At 35.9% G+C, this 21,840-nt stretch overlaps 1 pseudogene; it reads right to left on the reverse strand.

The window, feature by feature from the left end:
* Positions 1-3,890: 3,890 nt before the first annotated feature.
* Positions 3,891-21,835, reverse strand: LOC122019274 (annotated as a pseudogene).
* Positions 21,836-21,840: the final 5 nt, after the last annotated feature.

Here is a 21,840-nt window from a genome sequence, read left to right on the forward strand (position 1 = left end):
GGCCATAATAGTTGGGAAATTAATTTCTAAATTTATTGCTTTTATTTACTGTGATGTTTATGTGCATGTGATATATGCTAACATAGGTTAAAATCCTCATTTTTAAATAACTAAGTGAGAGAGGAATTTTAATAAATTCCACGGTCTCCATTACTGGTTTGTAAGTAATGCAACATGCTTGCGTGTTGGCTTTGAGTGCTTCCCTCCATAACGGATGGGTTTTTTGTGGATCACTAGATCAAACTTCCATTATGGATGGTTATAGGAAATTATTTATGAGCATGTGATCTTCTCCAACTGAAGGGGCACAATCTTATTTAATGGACTAAGTATCAAGTAATGGTATACACTTAGACGCATTCAATAGTATCCTCCCCAACAGAGTCACTGCTATTGTTTTGTGTGACCAAAGGAAAATCAACTATTAATTTTATTTGTCATAAAGTTAGGATGACAAGATAATAAAATTAATGGGTTACACCCTCCTCTTACAAATGTTGAATTTGTATACGTCCATACTAACGTGGCATGCAATATTCACGGTGTTTTGAGGTGTCGGTAAATTTAAATAGTAATTTTTGAGGAATCAAGGTTATTCTAAATTTAGAGTCTTGACCAAAATTTATTTTGTGATATTTAGGATGACTTTCAACCCACTGGCCATTATTCTGAAAGAGAATAGACTTATTGGTCCCAATTATATAGATTGGAAAAGAAACTTGGATATTGTCTTAACTGCTGAAAGTTATAAGTTTGTACTGTCAGAGGTGTGCCCAGATACACCTAATGGTGACTCTACCCCAGAGGAGATTGAGTATTATAAGAAATGGGTAAAAGAAGATGAGATGGTGCGGTGTTACATTTTGACTTCAATGTCAAGTGTATTGCAACATCAGCATCAAGATTTACCAACGGTTTATGATATAATGAACAATCTCAAAGAACTCTTTGGGCACCAGAGTCGGATTGCTAGGAAAGAGGTAATGAGAAAGTTAATGACAACCACCATGTCTGAGGGGACATCCGTAAGGGATCATATCCTCAAAATGATGGCTTATTTGAATGAAATACAAGTCATTGGAGGAGAAATCGATGGGGAAACACAAGTCGATATAATTCTCCAAACGCTATCCAAAAGTTTTGAGCAGCTCCGCCTGAACTATAACATGAACAAAAGAGAGTATACGTTGGTGGAACTTCTGACAAAACTACAGGCAATAGAAGGCATATTTCATCACAATTCTCAGATTCACTATGTTGAAAATGGTTCTACTTCTAAGTCGAAAGGCAAGAAGAAGAAGAAATAGGTCTTTTCAGCAAAGAGAGTGAATAAACCTCAGGGTACAGGATAAAAAGCTGGAATAAAGAAGCCGAAGGGCAAGTGCTTCATCTGCAAGCAGTCAGGACATTGGAAGGCGGACTGTCCTCATAGGAATCAGAACAATAAAGGTATATCTCATTCTCTAGTAGTTGAAACATGTTTAGCGGTGTTATCTACCAGCACCTGGTGTGTAGATACGGGAGCCACTGATCATGTCTACAATTCTTTGCAGGGGTTCCAGGAAACCCGACGACTATTTGAAGGAGAGATAACCGTCTACTTAGGCAATGCTACTAAGGTGGCGGTTGTTGCAGTAGGAGACGTCTATTTATATTTTTGATAGGAATAGAAGTTTGATTTTAAGAAATTGTCTTTATGTACCCAGTTTTAGAAAGAATTTAATTTCAGTTTCTAAACTGTATTTGGATGGATATTCTGTTTCCTTTAGTAACAATGTGGTTATAAAGAGAAATAAGATGATCATTTGTTCTGGTGCATTGGTTGGCAATTTTTATACTTTAAATCCAATTTCTCCCACAATGAAAAATATGGAAATTAATAACACATCTTCTAACTTTAATAAGAGAAAAGAACCTTCGGAAATGAACCAAACGTATTTTTGGCATCTAAGGGTTGGTCATATTAACTTAAGTAGGATTCAAAAGCTCATAGCTGATGGACTCTTGGGTTCATTAGAGTTGGAAAACTTTCCAACGTGCGAATCTTGCTTAGAAGGTAAGATGACCAGGAGACCTTTTAATGCCAAGGGATATAGAGCCAAAGATGCGTTAGAATTGGTTCATTCTGATTTGTGTGGCCCTATGTCAATCCAGGCAAGAGGTGGTTATGAATACTTCATCTCCTTTATAGACGATTATTCAAGATATGGATACATTTACTTGATGCGTCGCAAGTCTGAATGCTTTGATAAGTTCAAAGAATATAAGGCTGATGTGGAAAAACGTCTTGGAAAAAGTATCAAGACACTACGGTCTGACCGTGGTGGTGAATAACTCTTTGGAGAGTTTAGGAATTACTTATCAGAAGTCGGGATTCAATCCCAATTGTCGGCACCTGGAACACCCCAACAGAATGGTGTGGCAGAACGAAGGAATATGGCTCTTAAGGAAATGGTTAGATCAATGAAGAGTTATTCAGAATTACCAAATTCGTTTTTGGGATATGCTCTGGAAACAGCAGTGTACATTCTAAATATGGTACCTTATAAAAGAGTTCCTTTTACTCCCATGAAATTATGGAATGGGTGTAAGCCTAGTCTGAATAATATTCGGATATGGGGTAGTCCAGCATATGTTCTGAAGGGAGATACTGACAAGTTGAAATCATGTACAGAAGTTTGTCTATTTGTAGGATATCCTATGCATTCAGCCCACTTGAACAACACTTCATCAATTTCAACTCTGGAGTACTTGAGATTTGTAAACTATAAAACACATAAATAATATATTAGTCAACAAAGACCAAAAATCATAGTTGAAAAAAGCAGTAAGAGCACTAGGTAACAAGATGACTAATTGGAATGCTTAAAAAGAGAAACATATCAATTATCTCAACCACATCATATAGTGATAGATCTATCATTCCTGGGAACTTAATATAATCCAAACTAAAAATTTTAATCTAACTACATAAACAACAATTTTAATCTTTCAAATTCAATTCATTAGTAGTCGATCCAAATGACATAACTGTTTATCACTAAGAGTATATGGAAAGTAAATAAATTCACTTTTAGTTTGCAAATAATAAATTCACTTTTATCGCTAAGAGTACATGGAAAATAAATAAATTCCTTAGCAACAATAAATTGTGTCAAAAGGCGAATACGCTCGCCCCCAGTTCTCAGTAGCAATAAAGATGAGTAACATTTCAATTCATTTATATGATTTCCAATGATACAATAACATCAAAACAAGTTTTTATTTCAAGGAGATAATAGCTAAAATGCTAACTAGTCAACATGAATTTCAAATCTAATCCTCTTCGAGCTAGGCTTATGTAATCATTTCTAAGAACAAAATCGACAAATTCAAGACTGTTCTTTCAACTAGACAGAAAATTTGTAGAACTAGAGGAAATCAAATGAAAGATCAGATCATAAACCCCAAGCGCAATAACTGGAGCAACGAATATCTAAAAGGGATCTATCTACTTGTTCATGTTTTACCCAAGTTCTGGATGCTCCAAGGAAAAAATGGAGGTTTGAGGGCTAAAAAGGAGCATCAAAGGTCAAAAACTACACAGTAAAATAGTGTCTAGCTGGAGTAGTTTTTTTTTAAAAAAAAAATACACAACATAAACTAAAAAATATCAACTATAACATCCCAAGATCAGTCCTAATCATTGTTCGACCTTATCAAGTACAAATGTACAATGCATTATGTTATATATATCATCTAAGGGGAGAGATTCTTAAATATGAGAGAGAATACCAAAACAAAGTAACATGTTGTTATCAAAGAAATGCATTGAAGAAAACCAGCTGACAACACATTCATATACATATTCGGTAGTAGTGAGTGCAATAGCTAAAGACTTGAAAAATGCCCTACCTTGCAGATGAACCGGTTAGCTTTGCAACTTCCTCTTCCATCCTACAGAGAATTGCCTTTTGCTCTTCATTGAAAGCACTCACGAACTCCTTCACTAAAGCATCTAAGCTTGCCACAATACCAGCCTGCATTAGTCAAACCAATCTTCAAATACGGCTGAAGAACAAAGTTTGTCAATATGATCCTTCACAATCTATCACTCACCTGGAAAGTAAGTTGACCATTCGCATCATGGCTAGTGCCACATTTCTTATTAATAAATTTAACAAAATCATCCAACTCTCGTTCAGCCTCATAATCTTCACCATCTTTGTTTTCCTTGGGAAAAAACTTCAAGGTAGGATAACCCCTAACTCCATACATGAAATGCAGAAGGCATCCCGCTTAGTAAACTAATTTCAGAATGACAAAGTTGAAAATTCTGGTCCTCCCACATAGGAAATGACAAAATAGTCTTTAGTATAGTGAATTTTTAGATGGAATCATTCATATCAAACCAAATTATTGCTAACACCCTATCATAGTAAGAATGATATACCAAAAAAAATGACTGAAGAGGACTTCATCATGATAATTTGAGAAATAATAATGATTGTGTTGGAGTGTATACTGAAAGCCTAAGCTTTGTAAACATTCATTATGAATAAAGAATCACATTTGGTCAAATTGTCTACATTTAGTTATAGTTGTTCAATTAATTTATATTGTAGATAACATAGTATGTGGTGTCACATGCAGAAGATAATGTTATCAGTACCTTATAAATTATAAACAGTAGCTCACGACCAAAATGGAAAGGAACAAACCATTAGAAGGTCGTAGTGTAATTAGGTATTAGTTTATCTTGACTATATAATTACACTAGTACACTCAGAGTGTATTGAGTAGGACCATTTGAGGTCGTTTCTTTTATACTGACTTTATAAAGGAACAAAGACCTCAGTTATTATGGAAGTGTGTGCTCTTAATCCTAATATAATAACAAGCACATATATTTGATATTTATTTCTTTAATTTATCAATGGGTGAGATTTAGTTCGATGAAGCAATAAACCCGATAAGTTGGGAAATGGTATCACTTATAGTGTGTGTTATTGATTATAGAAGGAAACTGTGTCCTAGAGATACTAGGTTGATAATGTCCTCAAGAGGAGCTCATAAGGATTGTCATGTTAAACCCTGCAGGTGGACTTAGTCCGACATGATGATAAGGTTGAGTGGTACTACTCTTGGACTAAGATATTAATTAAATGAGTTGTCAGTAACTCACTTAATTAGTGGACATTCGATATCTTAAACACGGGGAGACTAACACACTCATAATAAGAAGGAGCTCAAAAATGTAATTTGGGATTGGTGCGGTAATTCAATAATAGTTCTCTAGTGGAATGAATTATTATTGATAAAATTAAGTTGTGTGTTCGGGGCAAGAGGGTACTCCTGTAAGGGATCATATCCTAAAGATGATGGCTTATCTGAACGAGATACAGATCCTTGGAGGAGAAATTGATGGGGAAACCCAGATCGATATGATCCTCCAAACGCTACCTAGAAGTTTTGAGCAGTTCGGCCTGAACTATAATATGAATAAGAGGATTTATTCATTAGGGGAACTACTGACAGAACTTCAAGCGCCAGAAGGATTATTTCATCACAATTCTCAAATTCACTATGCTGAAAATGGTTCTACTTCTAAAACGAGAGGAAAGAAGAAGAAGAAACAAGCTGGCTCAGCAAAGAAAGTGAATAAATCTCAGAGTACAGGATTTAAAGCTAGAGTGAAGAAGTCGAAGGGCAAGTGCTTCATTTGCAAGCAGTCAGGGCATTGGAAGGCGGACTATCCTCGTAGGAATCAGAACAACAAAGATATATCTCATGGTCTAGTTGTTGAAACATGTTTAGCGGTGTTATCTACCAGCACCTGGTGTGTAGATACGGGAGCCACTGATCATGTCTGCAATTCCCTGCAGGGGTTCCAGGAAACCCGACGACTAACTGAAGGAGAGATTACCATCTACATGGGCAATGCTACTCAGGTGGCGGCTGTTGCAGTGGGAGACGTCTACTTATCTTTTAGTATAAATAGAAATTTGGTTTTAAGAAATTGTCTTTATGTACCCAGTTTTAGAAAGAATTTAATTTCAGTTTCTAAACTGTTCTTAGATGGATATTCAGTTTCTTTCAGTAACGATGTAGTTATTAAAAGAAATAAAGTGATTATCTGTTCTGGTGCATTAGTTGGTAATTTGTATACTTTAAATCCAATTTCTTCCACAAAGCAAAACATAGAATTTTATAACTCATCTTCTAACTCTAATAAGAGAAAAGAACCTTCGGAAATGAACCAAGCATATCTTTGGCATCTAAGGCTTGGTCATATTAACTTAAGTAGGATTCAGAGGCTTATAGCCGATGGACTTTTGAGTTCATTAGAGTTGGAAAATTTTCCAACTTGTGAATCTTGCTTAGAAGGTAAAATGACCAAGAGACCGTTCAAGGCCAAGGGGTATAGAGCCAAAGAAGTGTTAAAAATGGTTCATTTTGATTTGTGTGGTCCTATGTCTGTCCAGGCAAGAGGTGGTTTTGAATATTTTGTCTATTTTATAGTCGATTATTCAAGATACAGATACATTTACCTAATGCGCCGCAAGTCCGAGTGCTTTGATAAGTTCAAAGAATACAAGGCTGATGTGGAGAAACGACTAGTAAAAGTATCAAGACACTACGATCTGATCGTGGTGGCGAATACCTCTTAGGAGAGTTTAGGAATTACTTATCAGAGGCCGGGATTCAATCCCAATTGTCTGCACCTGGAACACCCCAACAGAATGGTGTAGCAGAACGAAGGAACAGGATTCTTATGGAGATGGTTAGATCGATGATGAGTTATTCAGAATTACCAAATTCGTTTTGGGGATATGCTCTGGAAACAGCAGTATACGTTATGAACTTAGTACCTTCTAAATCAATTTCTTCTACTCCCATAGAATTGTGGAATGGGCGAAAACTCAGTCTAAGACATATTCGGATTTGGGGTAGTCCAGCACATGTGCTGAAACCAGATGCTGATAAGTTAGAATCCCGTACAGAAGTTCGCGTGTTTGTAGGATATCCCAAAGGAATGAAAGGTGGTTTATTTTATAGTCCTAAAGACCAGAAGGTCATTGTTAACACCAATGCCCAGTTTTTAGAAGAAGACTATATAATGGATCATAAGCCTAGTAGTAAAGTTGTTTTAGAAGAACTTAGAGATGACACGTCTACTTCAGTACCAACAGTACAAGATGAAGTACCACAAGAGACTGCAACACGTGTCACACATGATACACAACCACAGACAGTGTCTCGTCGTAGTGGGAGAGTTGTAAGGCAGCCTGAAAGATTCATGTTTTTGGGAGAGTCTTCGGACTTGATCCCTGGTAAACATGAACCTGATCCACGAACATATGACGAAGCACTCCAAGATATAGATGCAGCATCTAGGCAAAAGGCAATGAATTCTGAAATAGAGTCTATGTACTCTAATAAGGTCTGGGAGCTTGTAGAACCACCTGATGGTGTAAAAGTCGTTCGATGCAAGTGGACCTACAAAAGGAAAAGAGGGACAGACAGGAAGGTAGAAACCTTCAAAGCTAGGCTTGTTGCGAAAGGGTACACTCAGAAAGAGGGAATCGATTATGAGGAAACCTTTTCACCGGTAGCCATGCTTAAGTCTATCCGGATACTTTTATCCATTGCTGCTCATATAGATTATGAGATTTGGCAAATGGATGTCAAGACAACTTTCCTTAATGGAAGTCTTGAAGAGAACATCAATATGAAGCAACCAGAAGGGTTCATTGAAAAAGGCAAAGAGCATCTAGTGTGCAAGCTCAATCGGTCCATTTATAGACTGAAGCAAGCTTCAAGGTCTTGGAACATCCGGTTTAATGAAGTAATCCAGTCGTACGGATTTATTCAGTGTCCGGATGAGTCTTGTGTATACAAGAAGTGTAACGGAAACGTGGTGGTATTTCTTGTACTATACGTAGATGATATTTTGTTAATTGGCAACAATGTCAAGGTATTATCAGACGTAAGGGTATGGTTGTCCAAACAATTTGATATGAAGGACTTAGGAGAGTGTGCACACATTCTTGGGATCAAAGTGATAAGGGATCGCAAGGAAAGAATGTTGTGTCTGTCCCAAGCTTCATATATAGATACAATCCTTGCTCGTTTTAGTATGCAGGATTCCAAGAAAGGTTTCTTACCTTTTAGGCATGGAATAGCTCTATCTAAAGAGATGTCTCCGAAGACATCAAAGGAGATAGAAGACATGAAAGCAGTTCCTTATGCTTCGGCTGTAGGAAGCCTTATGTATGCAATGCTATGTACGAGACCTGATATTTGTTTAGCCATGGGCATGGTCAGCAGATATCAGAGTAACCATGGACAAGGACATTGGACTGCGGTAAAGCATATATTAAAGTACCTGAGAAGGACTAGAGATTATATGCTAATTTACCAAGCAGACGATTTGCTCCCTGTGGGTTACACGGATTCAGATTTCCAATCAGATAGGGACAATAGTAAGTCTACATCGGGCTATGTGTTTACTTTAGGAGGTGGAGCCATTTCATGGAGGAGTGTTAAGCAGAAATGTGTATCGGACTCAACCATGGAAGCTGAGTATGTAGCCGCTCTGAGGCAGCTAAAGAAGCAGTATGGCTCAAGAACTTTCTAATGGACTTAGATGTGATTCCTGGTTTGCCCAAAATTATCACAATTTATTGTGATAATAGCGGTGCAGTTGCAAACTCGAAGGAACCACGAGCTCATAAGGCAAGTAAACATATAGAGCGCAAGTACCACCTGATACGAGATATCGTGAAGCGAGGAGAAGTTGTCATCGCTAAGATTGCATCAGCAGATAACCTGGCAGATCCTTTCACTAAGGCCCTTCCGGCGAAAGCTTTTGATCGGCATGTGAAGGAATGGGAATCAGATGTATGGTAGAAGATATGACAACTTAGTCATTAGTATAAGTGGGAGATTGTTGGCGTGTATACTGAAAGCCTAAGCTTTGTAAACATTCATTATGAATAAAGAATCACATTTGGTCAAATTGTCTACATTTAGGTATAGTTGTTCAATTAATTTATATTGTAGATAACATAGTATGTGGTGTCACATGCAGAAGATAATATTATCAGTACCTTATAAATTATAAACAGTAGCTCACGACCAAAATGAAAAGGAATAAACCATTAGATGGTCGTAGTGTAATTAGGTATTAGTTTATCTTGACTATATAATTACACTAGTACACTCAGAATGTATTGAGTAGGACCATTTGAGGTCGTTTCTTTTATACTGACTTTATAAAGGAACAAAGACTTCAGTTATTATGAAAGTGTGTGCTCTTAATCCTAATATAATAACAAGCACATATATTTGATATTTATTTCTTTAATTTATCAATGGGTGAGATTTAGTTCGATGAATCAATAAGCCCGATAAGTTGGGAAATGGTATCACTTATAGTTTGTGTTGTTAATTATAGAAGGAAAGTGTATCCTAGAGATACTAGGTTGATAATGTCCTCAATAGGAGCTCATAAGGATTGTCATGTTAAACCCTGTAGGTGGACTTAGTCCGACATGATGATAAGGTTGAGTGGTACTACTCTTGGAATAAGATATTAATTAAATGAGTTGTCAGTAACTCACTTAATTAGTGGACATTCGATATCTTAAAGACGGGGAGACTAACACACTCATAATAAGAAGGAGCCCAAAAATATAATTTGGGATTGGTGCGGTAGTTCAATAATAGTTCTCTAGTGGAATGAATTATTATTGATAAAATTAAGTTGTGTGTTTGGGGCGAACACGGGATGCTTAATTTTATCGGGAGACCAAAACCAATTCCTTCTCTCGGTCCCTATCGTAGCCTCTTATTTATATAGTACTATACTCACCTATACCCACCTTCTATACCCACAAATAGGGAGCCGGCCAAGCTAGCTTGGGAACCAAGCTAGAGCCGGCCTAGGTATAAATTAGGGTGGCCGGCCCTAGCTTGAACCCAAGCTAGTGGGGGCCGGCCAAATTAAATTAAAAAAGAATTTTAATTTTAATTTTTATTATGCGGAAGAATTAATTTATTAAAGAGAATTAAAATTAAAATATCTCTCTTGTAAAAGATATATAAAAGATTAAAGAAAGAGATTAGATCTCTTTCCTTATTTGTAGATTGGTGAGATATTTTATTTTCTCTTTAAAATTATCCACATGTTGATAAAATTAAAATTATAGAAATTTCTTTTTATCAACCATGAAGAGATTTTTAAAGAGAAATTCTAATTTTAAAATTTCCGGAAACAAATTAGAAAGTTTTAATTGTTGATTAAAACTTGTCTAATTTATCTCTTTTAATGTGTCCGGCCATTAGAGATTATTTGGAGAAATTTTATTTTATTTTTCTCAATTAAATCATGTAAAGGGAATTAAGAAAATTTTATTGTAATTAAATTTCCTAATTTTCCTAGGCCAAGGAATATAAAAGAAGGGGTGAGGGTGCCTTATGTGACAACCTCTATTTTTTCTCTCCCTCTTTTATTCCTTGGAGTGGTCGGCCATCCTCTTCCTCTCTCCCTCTTTGTGGTGGCCGAAACTCTCAAAGGCTTGGAGCTCTTGTGGCGGCCGGATACTACTTGGAGAAGAAGAAGAAGAAGAAGGAGAGAAAGCTAGCATCTCTTGGAGCTTGGTTGGTGTTTTGTTCTTCATCCTTGGTTAAGCTTTTTGTGGCCGAACCTAGCTAGGAGGAGAAGAAGGTGGTTGGTGGTTTCTCATCTCGAAAGATCGTTGCCAACACAATGTCCGAGGTTAGAAGAGGAATACGGTAGAAGATCAAGAGGTCTTTCTAAAAGGTATAACTAGTAATTTTTCTTTCCGCATCATACTAGTTATTTTTGGAAATAATACCAAATACAAGAGGCTTACGATTCTAGAATTTCGAATATGTTTTTCGATGTTGTGTTCTTTTGTTTTTTCTTTTCCTTGTGATTTGATTGTTCTTTTCGGTTAACCTAAAGTTATTTTAGGAAATTAAATATTAGCTTTCTATAAAAGGTTTTGTCTAGTCGGTGGTGGTTGCTCCCATATCCAAGAAGGCCATGTGCCTCGCCACGTCAGTACTGGGAACCGATTATGGAAATTAATATTTAATGGAATTAATAACTCAAGGTGATTTGGGTCGAACGTGTTAAGTTCCGCAGGAGATCCAAGTCAAAACCTAAAAGAACAAATAGATTAAGTTTTGGATCAAACGTGTTAAGTTCCGCAGGCGATCCAAAATTTAATTTAAAAGAACACATGGTAGCTAGGAAAAGGTTCAGACCTTTATACAAAATTTTTGTACAGTGGAACCTCTAGGCTTTCCGAGTTGCAACCAACAGATTGTAACGCCCGCCCCTCCACTACTGCCTTAGGAAGGACGGGGTTACTTAAAACATTCATACTATACATTCATAAATATAAACATCATGGCAACGGAAGTGTGGGTAAGAACTAACTACTAATCATGCTATCATAAAATATACTAACTACTAATAGAACATGGCATGTGAGCTATAAAGTCATGTAACATAATAAACGTGTCAACATGCTAGTGCATATAACTTGATGCAATATTCACTACTTGCAACATTATCATCTTGCTAAAACATAAAGCATGAAACATAAGTTCTCAACAAACAATAATCATCCAAAATCATCAAGTAGGAAAATAGTTCATAAGAAAATCTTAGAGAGTAAATAAGTCTTAAAACATAAGATAGATCTTCTTTCCACCATGCCACTTCCACACACATTCTTGCCCTTCCTGCTGCTCCTCTTAGTTTAGCCACTCCTTTCCTTTTTCTGCAATACAAGGAAACATAAATCTATAAGCACATAGGCTTAGTAAGTTCCTTTCCTACTCACAAAAACATAAATCATACATAACATAAAATATTAACATGTTCACTTGGCAAGTCATAACCTACCATGTGAGAGCATAATCATAGAGTCACATCATAGCATATGAGAGCATAAACATAAATCATAACATAGCATGTAAGAACATAAACATAAAATCATAACGTAGCATGTGAGAGCAGAAACATAAAATCATATCAAATAAATACCATAGACATATTTTCAAGAGCATTTTAAATAAACATAAAGGAAACCATATAACATGAACTTATCTTACATAAATACTTAAACATAAATAGTTAAATAGATGCAAGATGTTCTTTTGAAAACATGTATCATGAAATGAATATATGCAAGATGACCTTTTGAAAACATATCTTACATAAATACTTAAACATAATATCATCATGAGTGCCCGGCTTTGTACCACATACATACATGAATGTGCACATCCTAAGTAGATCCAAGGTAGCAAATCTTGAACCTACTAGGAACTAGGCTCGTTTTATAGACCATCGACCTAGGGGCAACTTAGGAGCTCATCCCTTTTACTAGGCCCGTTTGATAGACCATCGACCTAGGGGCGCTTATGGAGCCCACCCTTGGTACAAGCCATACAAAGTAAAATAGCATACATGTTCTTATCATATCATAGCATATCATATTCCTTGTCTTAACATGAAGAGTGCTCTTAATCCCAACTTAAGGGAAGCATCTCTTAAGCTATCATGAAGAATGCTCTTAATCCCATCTTAAGGGAAGCATCTCTTAGGCTTTTCCTCATACATAAGCCTTGCATAAAACATAACATGATGGCACAAAGTGCCCATATCATATGGCATGTCATAGAGAACACATAACATGATAACATATATACACATAACATATAGTATGGCATAATGGCATAAGTGCACATATCAATCAACATGGTGACATAAAATTCATATTATATCATAAAGAGTCATTATCATGCATAGTTGGGTTTTTAAACTTTATGCAAACCCTAATCACAACTTGGCGGAAACATTTAAGTATGAAGCATAGATTTTCAAGCAACATAAAAACATGAAATCATTAACCTAAGTTCTCATAATACTTAACATAACATGTGAGTCCCTTAGGAATCCTTGGTAACTTCTTAACCCCATTTTCTTGTCTTGGCCGAACCTCATAATCATGAAACATAGGTTTTTCAAGCAACTTAAACATGAAATCCATAACTTAAATTCTCCTACTACTTAACATAACATGTGAGACCCTTAGGGAGCATAAATAAGGTCCTAACCCTCAAGTTCCAACCATGGCCGAAACCCTAAGAGGATGATATGAATTTCTAAGCAACATGAAGCATGAAAATTTTTATACCAACATCAAGTAATGGTCTACATATCATGAGGACTAATAAACAACCATAGTTGAGGTCTTAAAGTGTCTCTAATCCCCTAATCTTTCCTTGGCCGAAACCTTAAGAACATGGCATGAATTTCTAAGCAACATGAAGCATGAAGAATATATACTATCATCATATAATGGTGGTCTACATATCATGAGGACTAATAATCAAACATAGTTGAGGTCTTAAAGTGTCTCTAATCCCCTAATCTTTCCTTGGCCAAAACCTAAAGAGCATGGCATGAATTTCTAAGCTACATGAAGCATGAAAAATATATACTATCATCATATAATGGTCTACATATCATGAGGACTAATAATCAAACATAATTGAGGTCTTAAAGTGTCTCTAATCCCCTAATCTTTCCTTGGCAGAAACCTAAAGAACATGGCATGAATTTCTAAGCAACATGAAGCATGAAAAATATATACTATCATCATATAATGACCTACATATTATGAGGACTCAAAATCAAGTAATGTTAGGTTTTTAAACTTCTTCTAGACCTTTTATCTTTACTTGTCCGAAACCTATAGACATGGTTCTAACTTTTGAGTAACATAAGGCATGAAATACCTAAACTAACATCACATAGAATATCATGCATCATGAGGGGTTATATTCAAGCATGGCTAGGTTTCAAAATTTTCCTCTAAACCCTTTGTCACTTCATGGCCGAAACTTATAGGAGGTGTGATTCTAAATTTTTAAACCACATGAAGCATGAAAACTTTTAGTAACAATAGATAGCCTCTTAACCTTACCTTGGCTGAATTTACAAGGCAAGATCCTAGGTTTTCAAAAACTTTTAAACATAAAAACATGCGAAAGCTACTTGTACTGCAGGTGAGGGGGATTACTTACTTCCTTTCGCTTGTTTTACTAATGAAGGTAACCTTGCTTTTGTGAAGTTTCCCTAGGAGAACTCCTTTGGCTTGATTTCGGCAAGGGTGATGGTGAGTGCTTGATTTCGGTGGAGAGGAGGAGGAAGGAGGAAGAGGGAAGCAAAATGAAATTTTCTTTCCCATTTTCCTATTTATTCCTAAGGAGGAGAAGAAGAGAAAATGATCTTTTCTTCCCTTAGCTCTCTTATTCCTATTCATGAAAAGAAGAAGACAAATGAAATTTTCATTGGTGGAAGGAGAAGAAAACTCTAACTTTTCTTCCTAAGTGAAGGGAGTCTTCACCTTTCCTACCTTTAACTATCATTTCCCTCCTCTTTCTAACAGCACACCCCTACTGGGGCTACTGGTTAACACATACATGCATCCAACAAGAGGTCTAAGGTTCAAACCTTGGTCATGCCTCTTTTTAGTTCTATTTCCTCTTATTTTTGGAAAAATTCACATAAGGTCCATTCTAATCATGATAATATCCATATGAAATTATTAGAGATCTTGTGGGTGTTACAATGATTAAGCACAAAATATAGTAGGTCATAATGCACATTTTCACACAATTTTCATGTCAGATGAATGTTGGATAAGGTTGGAAGCATTTTAGCATTACACTTGTTCTCAAACATCAATGAATTCAATTATTAAATTTGTAGAAAACAAGAATCGTGAGTGAATATGATCCTCCTCTCAATCAGATGTTGATTTTGCATTTAAGGTATCACCTGACATCATAATACCGCAATTCCCCAAATCTAAATCTAGTACATAGGTGATTAGAAATACATAACTCTCAGTTTGACAACTATTTATCAATATGTAAGTTTCAAAATACATATAATTCAATAACTGATACCTACTTTCAACTTACTCTAAATTAACATCATATAATATTTCTCCAAAATCTAAATAGGTAGCAGAACTAATGAAGCATTCAAGGTACACAATTGACTGAATCCACATCAATGAACATATCAACTTTCAACCTCAATTTGTTAGCTAATAGCATAAATAACCAGATTCTAGATTGTGATCATGCATGAAACTTAATAGTGCACACCATATGAAAATTGCATATTCAAGACTTACTTTTATGCTAAATCCTTGTATTTATCAGCATCCAAGTTAGCAATGACAACATCATCTTCCAATTTGTATGCATTGGCTAACTTCTCATATATCTGCACCAAAAAAAAAAATCAGGTTAGATCTAGTAATCTCATAATTAAAAACATGGCAAATATAACCTTAGGCTAATCTAGGTCTTAAGCCATGTCTCAACAAAAATAGTCACAGGAGCAAGATGCTTGCAGTGGCCACACCTATTTGAAGATAAAAACATAGTCATCTATAGTGGATAAGGAAAAGTATCTAATGCTACAAATGGAGAGAAAAAAGGAACCTCAACAAATACACTAACCATGGTGCATAGAATTCAACAAGAACATCTTTATTTACATCAAGAACAATCTGATCAAATGTCTGGAGTCAATACTACTACATTAGAAGGGATAGTTGCTAGTTTCACATTTGTTCCTACAACAATAAGCCCACAAATAAAAGGTAAAAAATTAATTCAGGTTAAAGAATAATATTTGACCATATCTAAAATTGTCATTTCAAGAATTTTTAGTAAATATAATTTGCAATGTACCCCCTTCAGTATTCACAAACTTAGTAAGTGCTTCTGCAGTTTGTGGACCATATCTGCAAGATTGTTCATATTTATTATGCATTATATGTAAAGAAGACTGTTCTGCGAAAGATTAAAGAAAAATATAAAACCAAAATGATGTATCTAATTCTAGGACAGGATCATACTCACTTTTTTGGTTCCATGGACCTTTTTTTGGTTCCAATCACTACATGGCAGTATAGCACACTTGTAGTGTGCTATATTTAGACTCAAAATGATCAGAAAATATAAAACCAAAAAAGGAATTTGAGCATGTCCTATTCAGTAAAAGAGATGATGCTTCTTGGCCTGATTTAGAACGATGCTAACCTTCCCAATCAAAACAGATTTAGCCTTTTTAAAGCTCGATCCAAGCTTTTCATATTCAGGGGCAAGCTTCTTGCAGTGTCCACACCTGCGACAAAATGGTATTAGAATGGCTAAAATTATACAATTAAAATACAGACACAAGGAGATCGTTTACTTTAAACTGGATACTTAATGGAGTCTACATTCATCTTCTATAGTCTTGGAAAACAATCAGTTATGAGAATCGACCATATATAGTGCATTTCAAGTGTATCTTCTAAAGATAAATACAAGTCGTGGTTTCAATTTCCACACAAGAAGAAATAATGGTGAAGAGCAAATAAGAATTTGAACATCAAAGGCACAGAAGTAGGTTTCGATTTCCGAACTATAAGCTAAGATAAATAGGAGACAATTTCATGTTCTATCTTTCTCCATGCGAATTTTTCCATCAAACGCGAACTCGGCATCCCCAAATCCATCAGGAAAACTACAAGAACCACTGAAAATCAACAACCGCAAACCAGACTATTTAGATCGTCAAGGATCTGACAGAAAGATTCTTCCGGGTGAAGGTTGCCAAAAACTTCGGCAAATCATCCAATTAAAAAAGAAAAAAAAAGGAATACCATGGAGCGTAGAACTCGACAAGGATGGCACGATCCTTGCCGACCTCCTTCTCAAAATTGGCCTTGGTGAGGACGACCTCCTCCAACTCCTCCCTTTGGGGTGAGAACAAGAATCTACTTGCAGGAAAATACCCTCCATTCAGATAGTTTCAATGATCTACCAAGAAACAGCCAATAAGTATCACTACAAAGTAAAAGCTCCATGAGATTGGATCACAAATAGCCAATGTGAGCTTGTTTAATCAAACTGTTGATAAGTTAGTAAACTTTAGCTGCTTAGTATTAAAGGAACGAAAATGCAAACGGAAATGGCAGATTTTAGGGAAGAAAAGAGATTTCTAATCATCAACACAATCAAAGGGTAGATTTTAGGAAAGTAATCCCTTTTCTCTGAAAACAAAACAACGACAGAAAAACAAAAAATTAAAGCAAAAGCAACTCATTTTGAGGGGGAGAAATCCCCTCTTATTTTCCTACCTACAAGAAACATTGTGCAGAAATCATAAATCACTTCCACAAAACCCTTATTTTTTCCCTTACGGAGAGCAACATTTGTACAAGAATATACGGGAAAGTAGATCGTAACCAGGAGCGAAGGAGGAGGAAGAAAGGGGAAGTGTGTAACACCCACTAAGCTTTTAAGATAAATATGAGAATGATGAATTTGCCTTAGAAAAATATTAGTAGAATGTTGAACCAAAAAGAAATAAAAAGAAATAAAAATAGGGAGTGGTCAAGGATTGAACCTTGAACCTCTCATGATGTAAATGATAGGATTAATGGGTAATAACCAGTTGGGATAGGAATGATATATTGATAGCAAAGGAGGGAAACTCATGATAAGGATGAGAGTAAAAGCTAGCCAAAAGAAAGCAAGAAAAGAGCAAGAGAAAGGCAACTTGCCTTCCTTCTTTTCTCTCCCTCTTCCTCTCCCTTTGCCGTGACTTAAAGAGGAAAATTAAGGGGATTCATTCCCCCTTGTTTCATCATGAATGATGAGAACAAATAAATAAATAAAATAAAAAGAAAATGGAAAAAAAAGGGCTAAGGGAGAAGGAAAGCAAAAACCCAATTTTGCTACCTCTTTCCCCTTAACATAAAAGGGAGCATGTAAAGAGAAGATTTTTATTTTTTCTCTCATTTCTCTCATTCTCTCCTCTCCATCACCGAGAGCCTCAGCCCCCTCTCCTCCATTTTCGGCCCCCAAAACAAGGTTCTTCCTAGGATACAAGGAAGGCTACCAAGGGAAATCAAAGGAGGAGAACAAGAAGAAGAGACCCTTTCTTCCATCACCACACTTTAGAACCACAAGCGAAAAGGATGTAAGTATCCCCTCACCTGTGGTACAAGTGGTTTTAATGTGTTTTTGGATTTTATGAGGATTTTAAAACCTAGAAACAAAGTTGTGAAAATTCGGCCAAAGAAAGGACTTGTTGATCCTAGGAATGTTTAATATAAGCCTTGATTCATGATAATTTTTCTATGCTTTGTAAGAAGGTTTTCTCTCATATTTTTATATATATGTGATGCTGGATTAGAGATGTACCTAACCCTAGAGTTTCAGCCAAAAAGATTTTATAAGGGCTAGGGAATTTATTTGTTTACCTAACTTGCACAAAACCCTCTAAATAAATGGTTAAGGATCCATTATTGTTTTCATACTTGAAGGTTACTTGGAACCAAAATTACCCCACTCACAAGTTTCGGCCAAGGAAGGGTTTAGGGTTAGGAAGACTCGAATTTAAACTCACCATGTTTATATGATAGAATATAGAGTTTCTTAAAGAGTTGCATGCTTGTATGTTGATAGAAACTCATGAACATCACTTTTAATGTTTCGGCCATGGTAAGGTGGATGCTTTAGAATAGCTTAAACAGATTTTTAACATGCTCAAAACCTCCATGACAATAAGATATGAAAGTTTTTTGATGCTCCCATGCTTAATTAGAGTATAGGAAAATTGGTTGCATGATATATGATAATTATGACTACAAGGGTCCTAGCTTGTTTGTGAACCAAACTTATATGTATAGTTTCTTTGATATTTTTGCCATAAAACTTGTTTAGGTTTTTTTTTCATACTTTAAGCCACCTAAAACCTAGTTTAAAGACTCGGAAGGTTTCGGCCAAACATATGCTATGAGATAAATAAAGGAAAAAACCTAGGAAACCTAAGACACAATTTAAATGTATGCTTATAGTGCTTGATTTTTATACATGTTATGAAATGTGTTATGACTTTCTATGCTTTTATGCCATTTGAACAAATTCCATGCTTGATGAGGTTCGGCCATGTAGGGTTTAAAGACCTAGAAACCTTAAAATTTAGACCTCATGTGTTAAAGATGCTTCTTATGAAATTGAGATAACATGTTGATTGTGTTCACATGCTTATATATTTAACTATGATTCAAATGGACACCTTAAAGTCTCGGCCATGAAGGGATACATGCCTTAGAAACCCTAGAACTTGCATTGAACATGCTCATGTCACTCTCCATGAAATATGAAATGAAGAAAGCTAAAAGTTCACATGCTATATGTTGTTAGTGACCTAAACTGATGCTAAGGGAAGTTTCGGCCATGACCACTTGTATGATGCCATTTATAAATTTATACATGATGTTAGAGTAAGTTCATATGCTTGTATGCTTGCTTGAAAACCTAAATGAGTACTTGTAAGTTTCGGCCCTGACATAATTTTAAGGGCTTAAAGGATTTAGGAACTAACTCAATTGTGCTTACCATATTCCTTGAAACAAATGCTATAAATATGGTTAAGGTTTCCATGCTTTATGTCATTTAGAACCTTGTTTCACACTTGTTAAGGTTCGGCCAAATGAGGTTTAAGGACTTGGAGAACTTAGAGTCCAAGTAAATCTTGTTTATAATACTTCCTATGAGAATGATATGTGGATGAATTAGGTTCTACATGCTTGGATGTTGTTTAAAACCTAAATTGGCACCTAAGAGGGTTTTGGCCAAGATAAGAACCCAAGGGATTAGGAAGCTTAGTACCCAAATTAATCATGTTACATTGTTCCTTATGATTGGATGAACACATGATACACTTTTATGCTTAGACATGTATGCTTGTGAACTATACAAGATGAGAAATTCTACGATATGTTATGGGTTCAAAATATGCATGTTTTATGTTATGATATGTGGGTAAATTTTACATGCTTTGATGATATGATATGAGCTGAAAGTGATGCATGCTTATGTTATGATATGTGGTTAAATTATGCATGCTTTGATGCTATGTTTAGTGCTTAAAATATGCAAGCTTTCATGATATGCTATGTGGTTAAATTATGCATGCTTGATGATATGCTTTATGCTTAAGATATGCATGTTTTTATGATCTATGCCTAAGTGATGCATATTGTTATGATATGATGTATGCCTAAGTGATGCATACTTTTATGGTATGATGTATGCCTAAGTGATGCATGCTTATGTTATGATATGTGGTTAAATTATGCATGCTTTGATGCTATGTTTAGTGCTTAAAATATGCAAGCTTTCATGATATGCTATGTGGTTAAATTATGCATGCTTGATGATATGCTTTATGCTTAAGATATGCATGTTTTTATGATCTATGCCTTGGTGATGCATATTGTTATGATATGATGTATGCCTAAGTGATGCATACTTTTATGGTATGATGTATGCCTAAGTGATGCATACCTTTATGACATGATGTATGCCTAATTGATGCATACTTTTATTATATGATGTATGCCTAAGTGATGCATACTTTTATGATATGATGTGTGCCTAAGTGATGCATGCTTTTATGATGTATGATATTTATAAGTATGACATGTACTTTACTTTATATGGCTTGTACCAAGGGTGGGCTCCATAAGCGCCCCGGGGTCGATGGAATAAGACTCGGGCCTCGTTAGGGATGGGCTCCTAAGTGCCCCTAGGTCGATGGAGTTAGACTCGGGCCTAGTATGTTTGCCTTGTAGGGTTCAAGACTTGCTACCTTGGACCTACATAGGTTGCGCGCAATATGTAAGTGGTACATAGCCGGGATCCCCTTTAAGTTGAGATTATGTTCAAGTATATATGTAAGAAGAAATGGTTTTAAAGATCATGAGACATACACATGTTTTTCGGATACATGTTTTTCAAAATCATATTGCATATACCTTATGATGATTTATATGCCATGGTTAGATATGATTATGTTATGTTCCATGATATGTCCATGTGTAGGATATGCCATGACTCCTTATGACAATATGCCATGATTAGATACGATTAAGTTATGCTTCATGCTATGCTTTACGCTATGATATGCCATGACTAGTTATGATTTCTTCATGTTGCATGATATGCTTAAAAGAGTATGTTACATTATGTCATGACTAGTTGAAATGATGCCATGTTGAGACATTCTTTGATTATACTATGATTTTCGATTTTAGTGAGTAGGAAAGAAACTTACTGAGCCATGAGTGCTCACAGCTTACTGTCCTTGTACCACAGATAAAGGAAAAAGCTGGATGAGCTAGAGGAGCAGCAGGAGAGGCAAGGAGATGTGTGTGGCAGTGGCTAGGCAACCAAATAAGAACCTGCTTTAAAAACTTTTAAAGAACTATGCTTTGGTATCATGAATTGTAGTACCGTATGTGTGACTTGATGTTATGTTTCTACTAATTTTGATATCATGTTATTGAGGCCATGATAGTGTAGTTCGGATTTGATGAAAGGGAAAACAAAAGAAAAGTTTTTATTAAACTAAGAGAATTATTTTTAAGTCTTCCGTTGTTTTAAAAAGAAAAATTTGTACATAGAGTATCGTAGCCCCGTCCCTTAGGGTTAGCAGGGAGGGCGGGCGTTACAAAGTGAGTAGCCGTTGCGAAGTGGTGGCTCTCTCCTCTTTAGTTTGAGGGTGATCGCCGATGAAGAACAAATGCAAGATGATCAAGCCCTTTTCTAGCCATTGTTCCTCCTCAGGAAACGAGAAATATGTGTTAGAGAGCACCGCAACAAAGCATCGAGTGTCCCGAAGAGTGAGAAAATGAACCCTTTGCCGATGCTCCGCTGCTGTCGCCATGTTGT

The sequence above is a fragment of the Zingiber officinale genome, chromosome 9A (assembly GCF_018446385.1).
Source record: "Zingiber officinale cultivar Zhangliang chromosome 9A, Zo_v1.1, whole genome shotgun sequence".
Taxonomy (NCBI): Eukaryota; Viridiplantae; Streptophyta; class Magnoliopsida; order Zingiberales; family Zingiberaceae; genus Zingiber; species Zingiber officinale.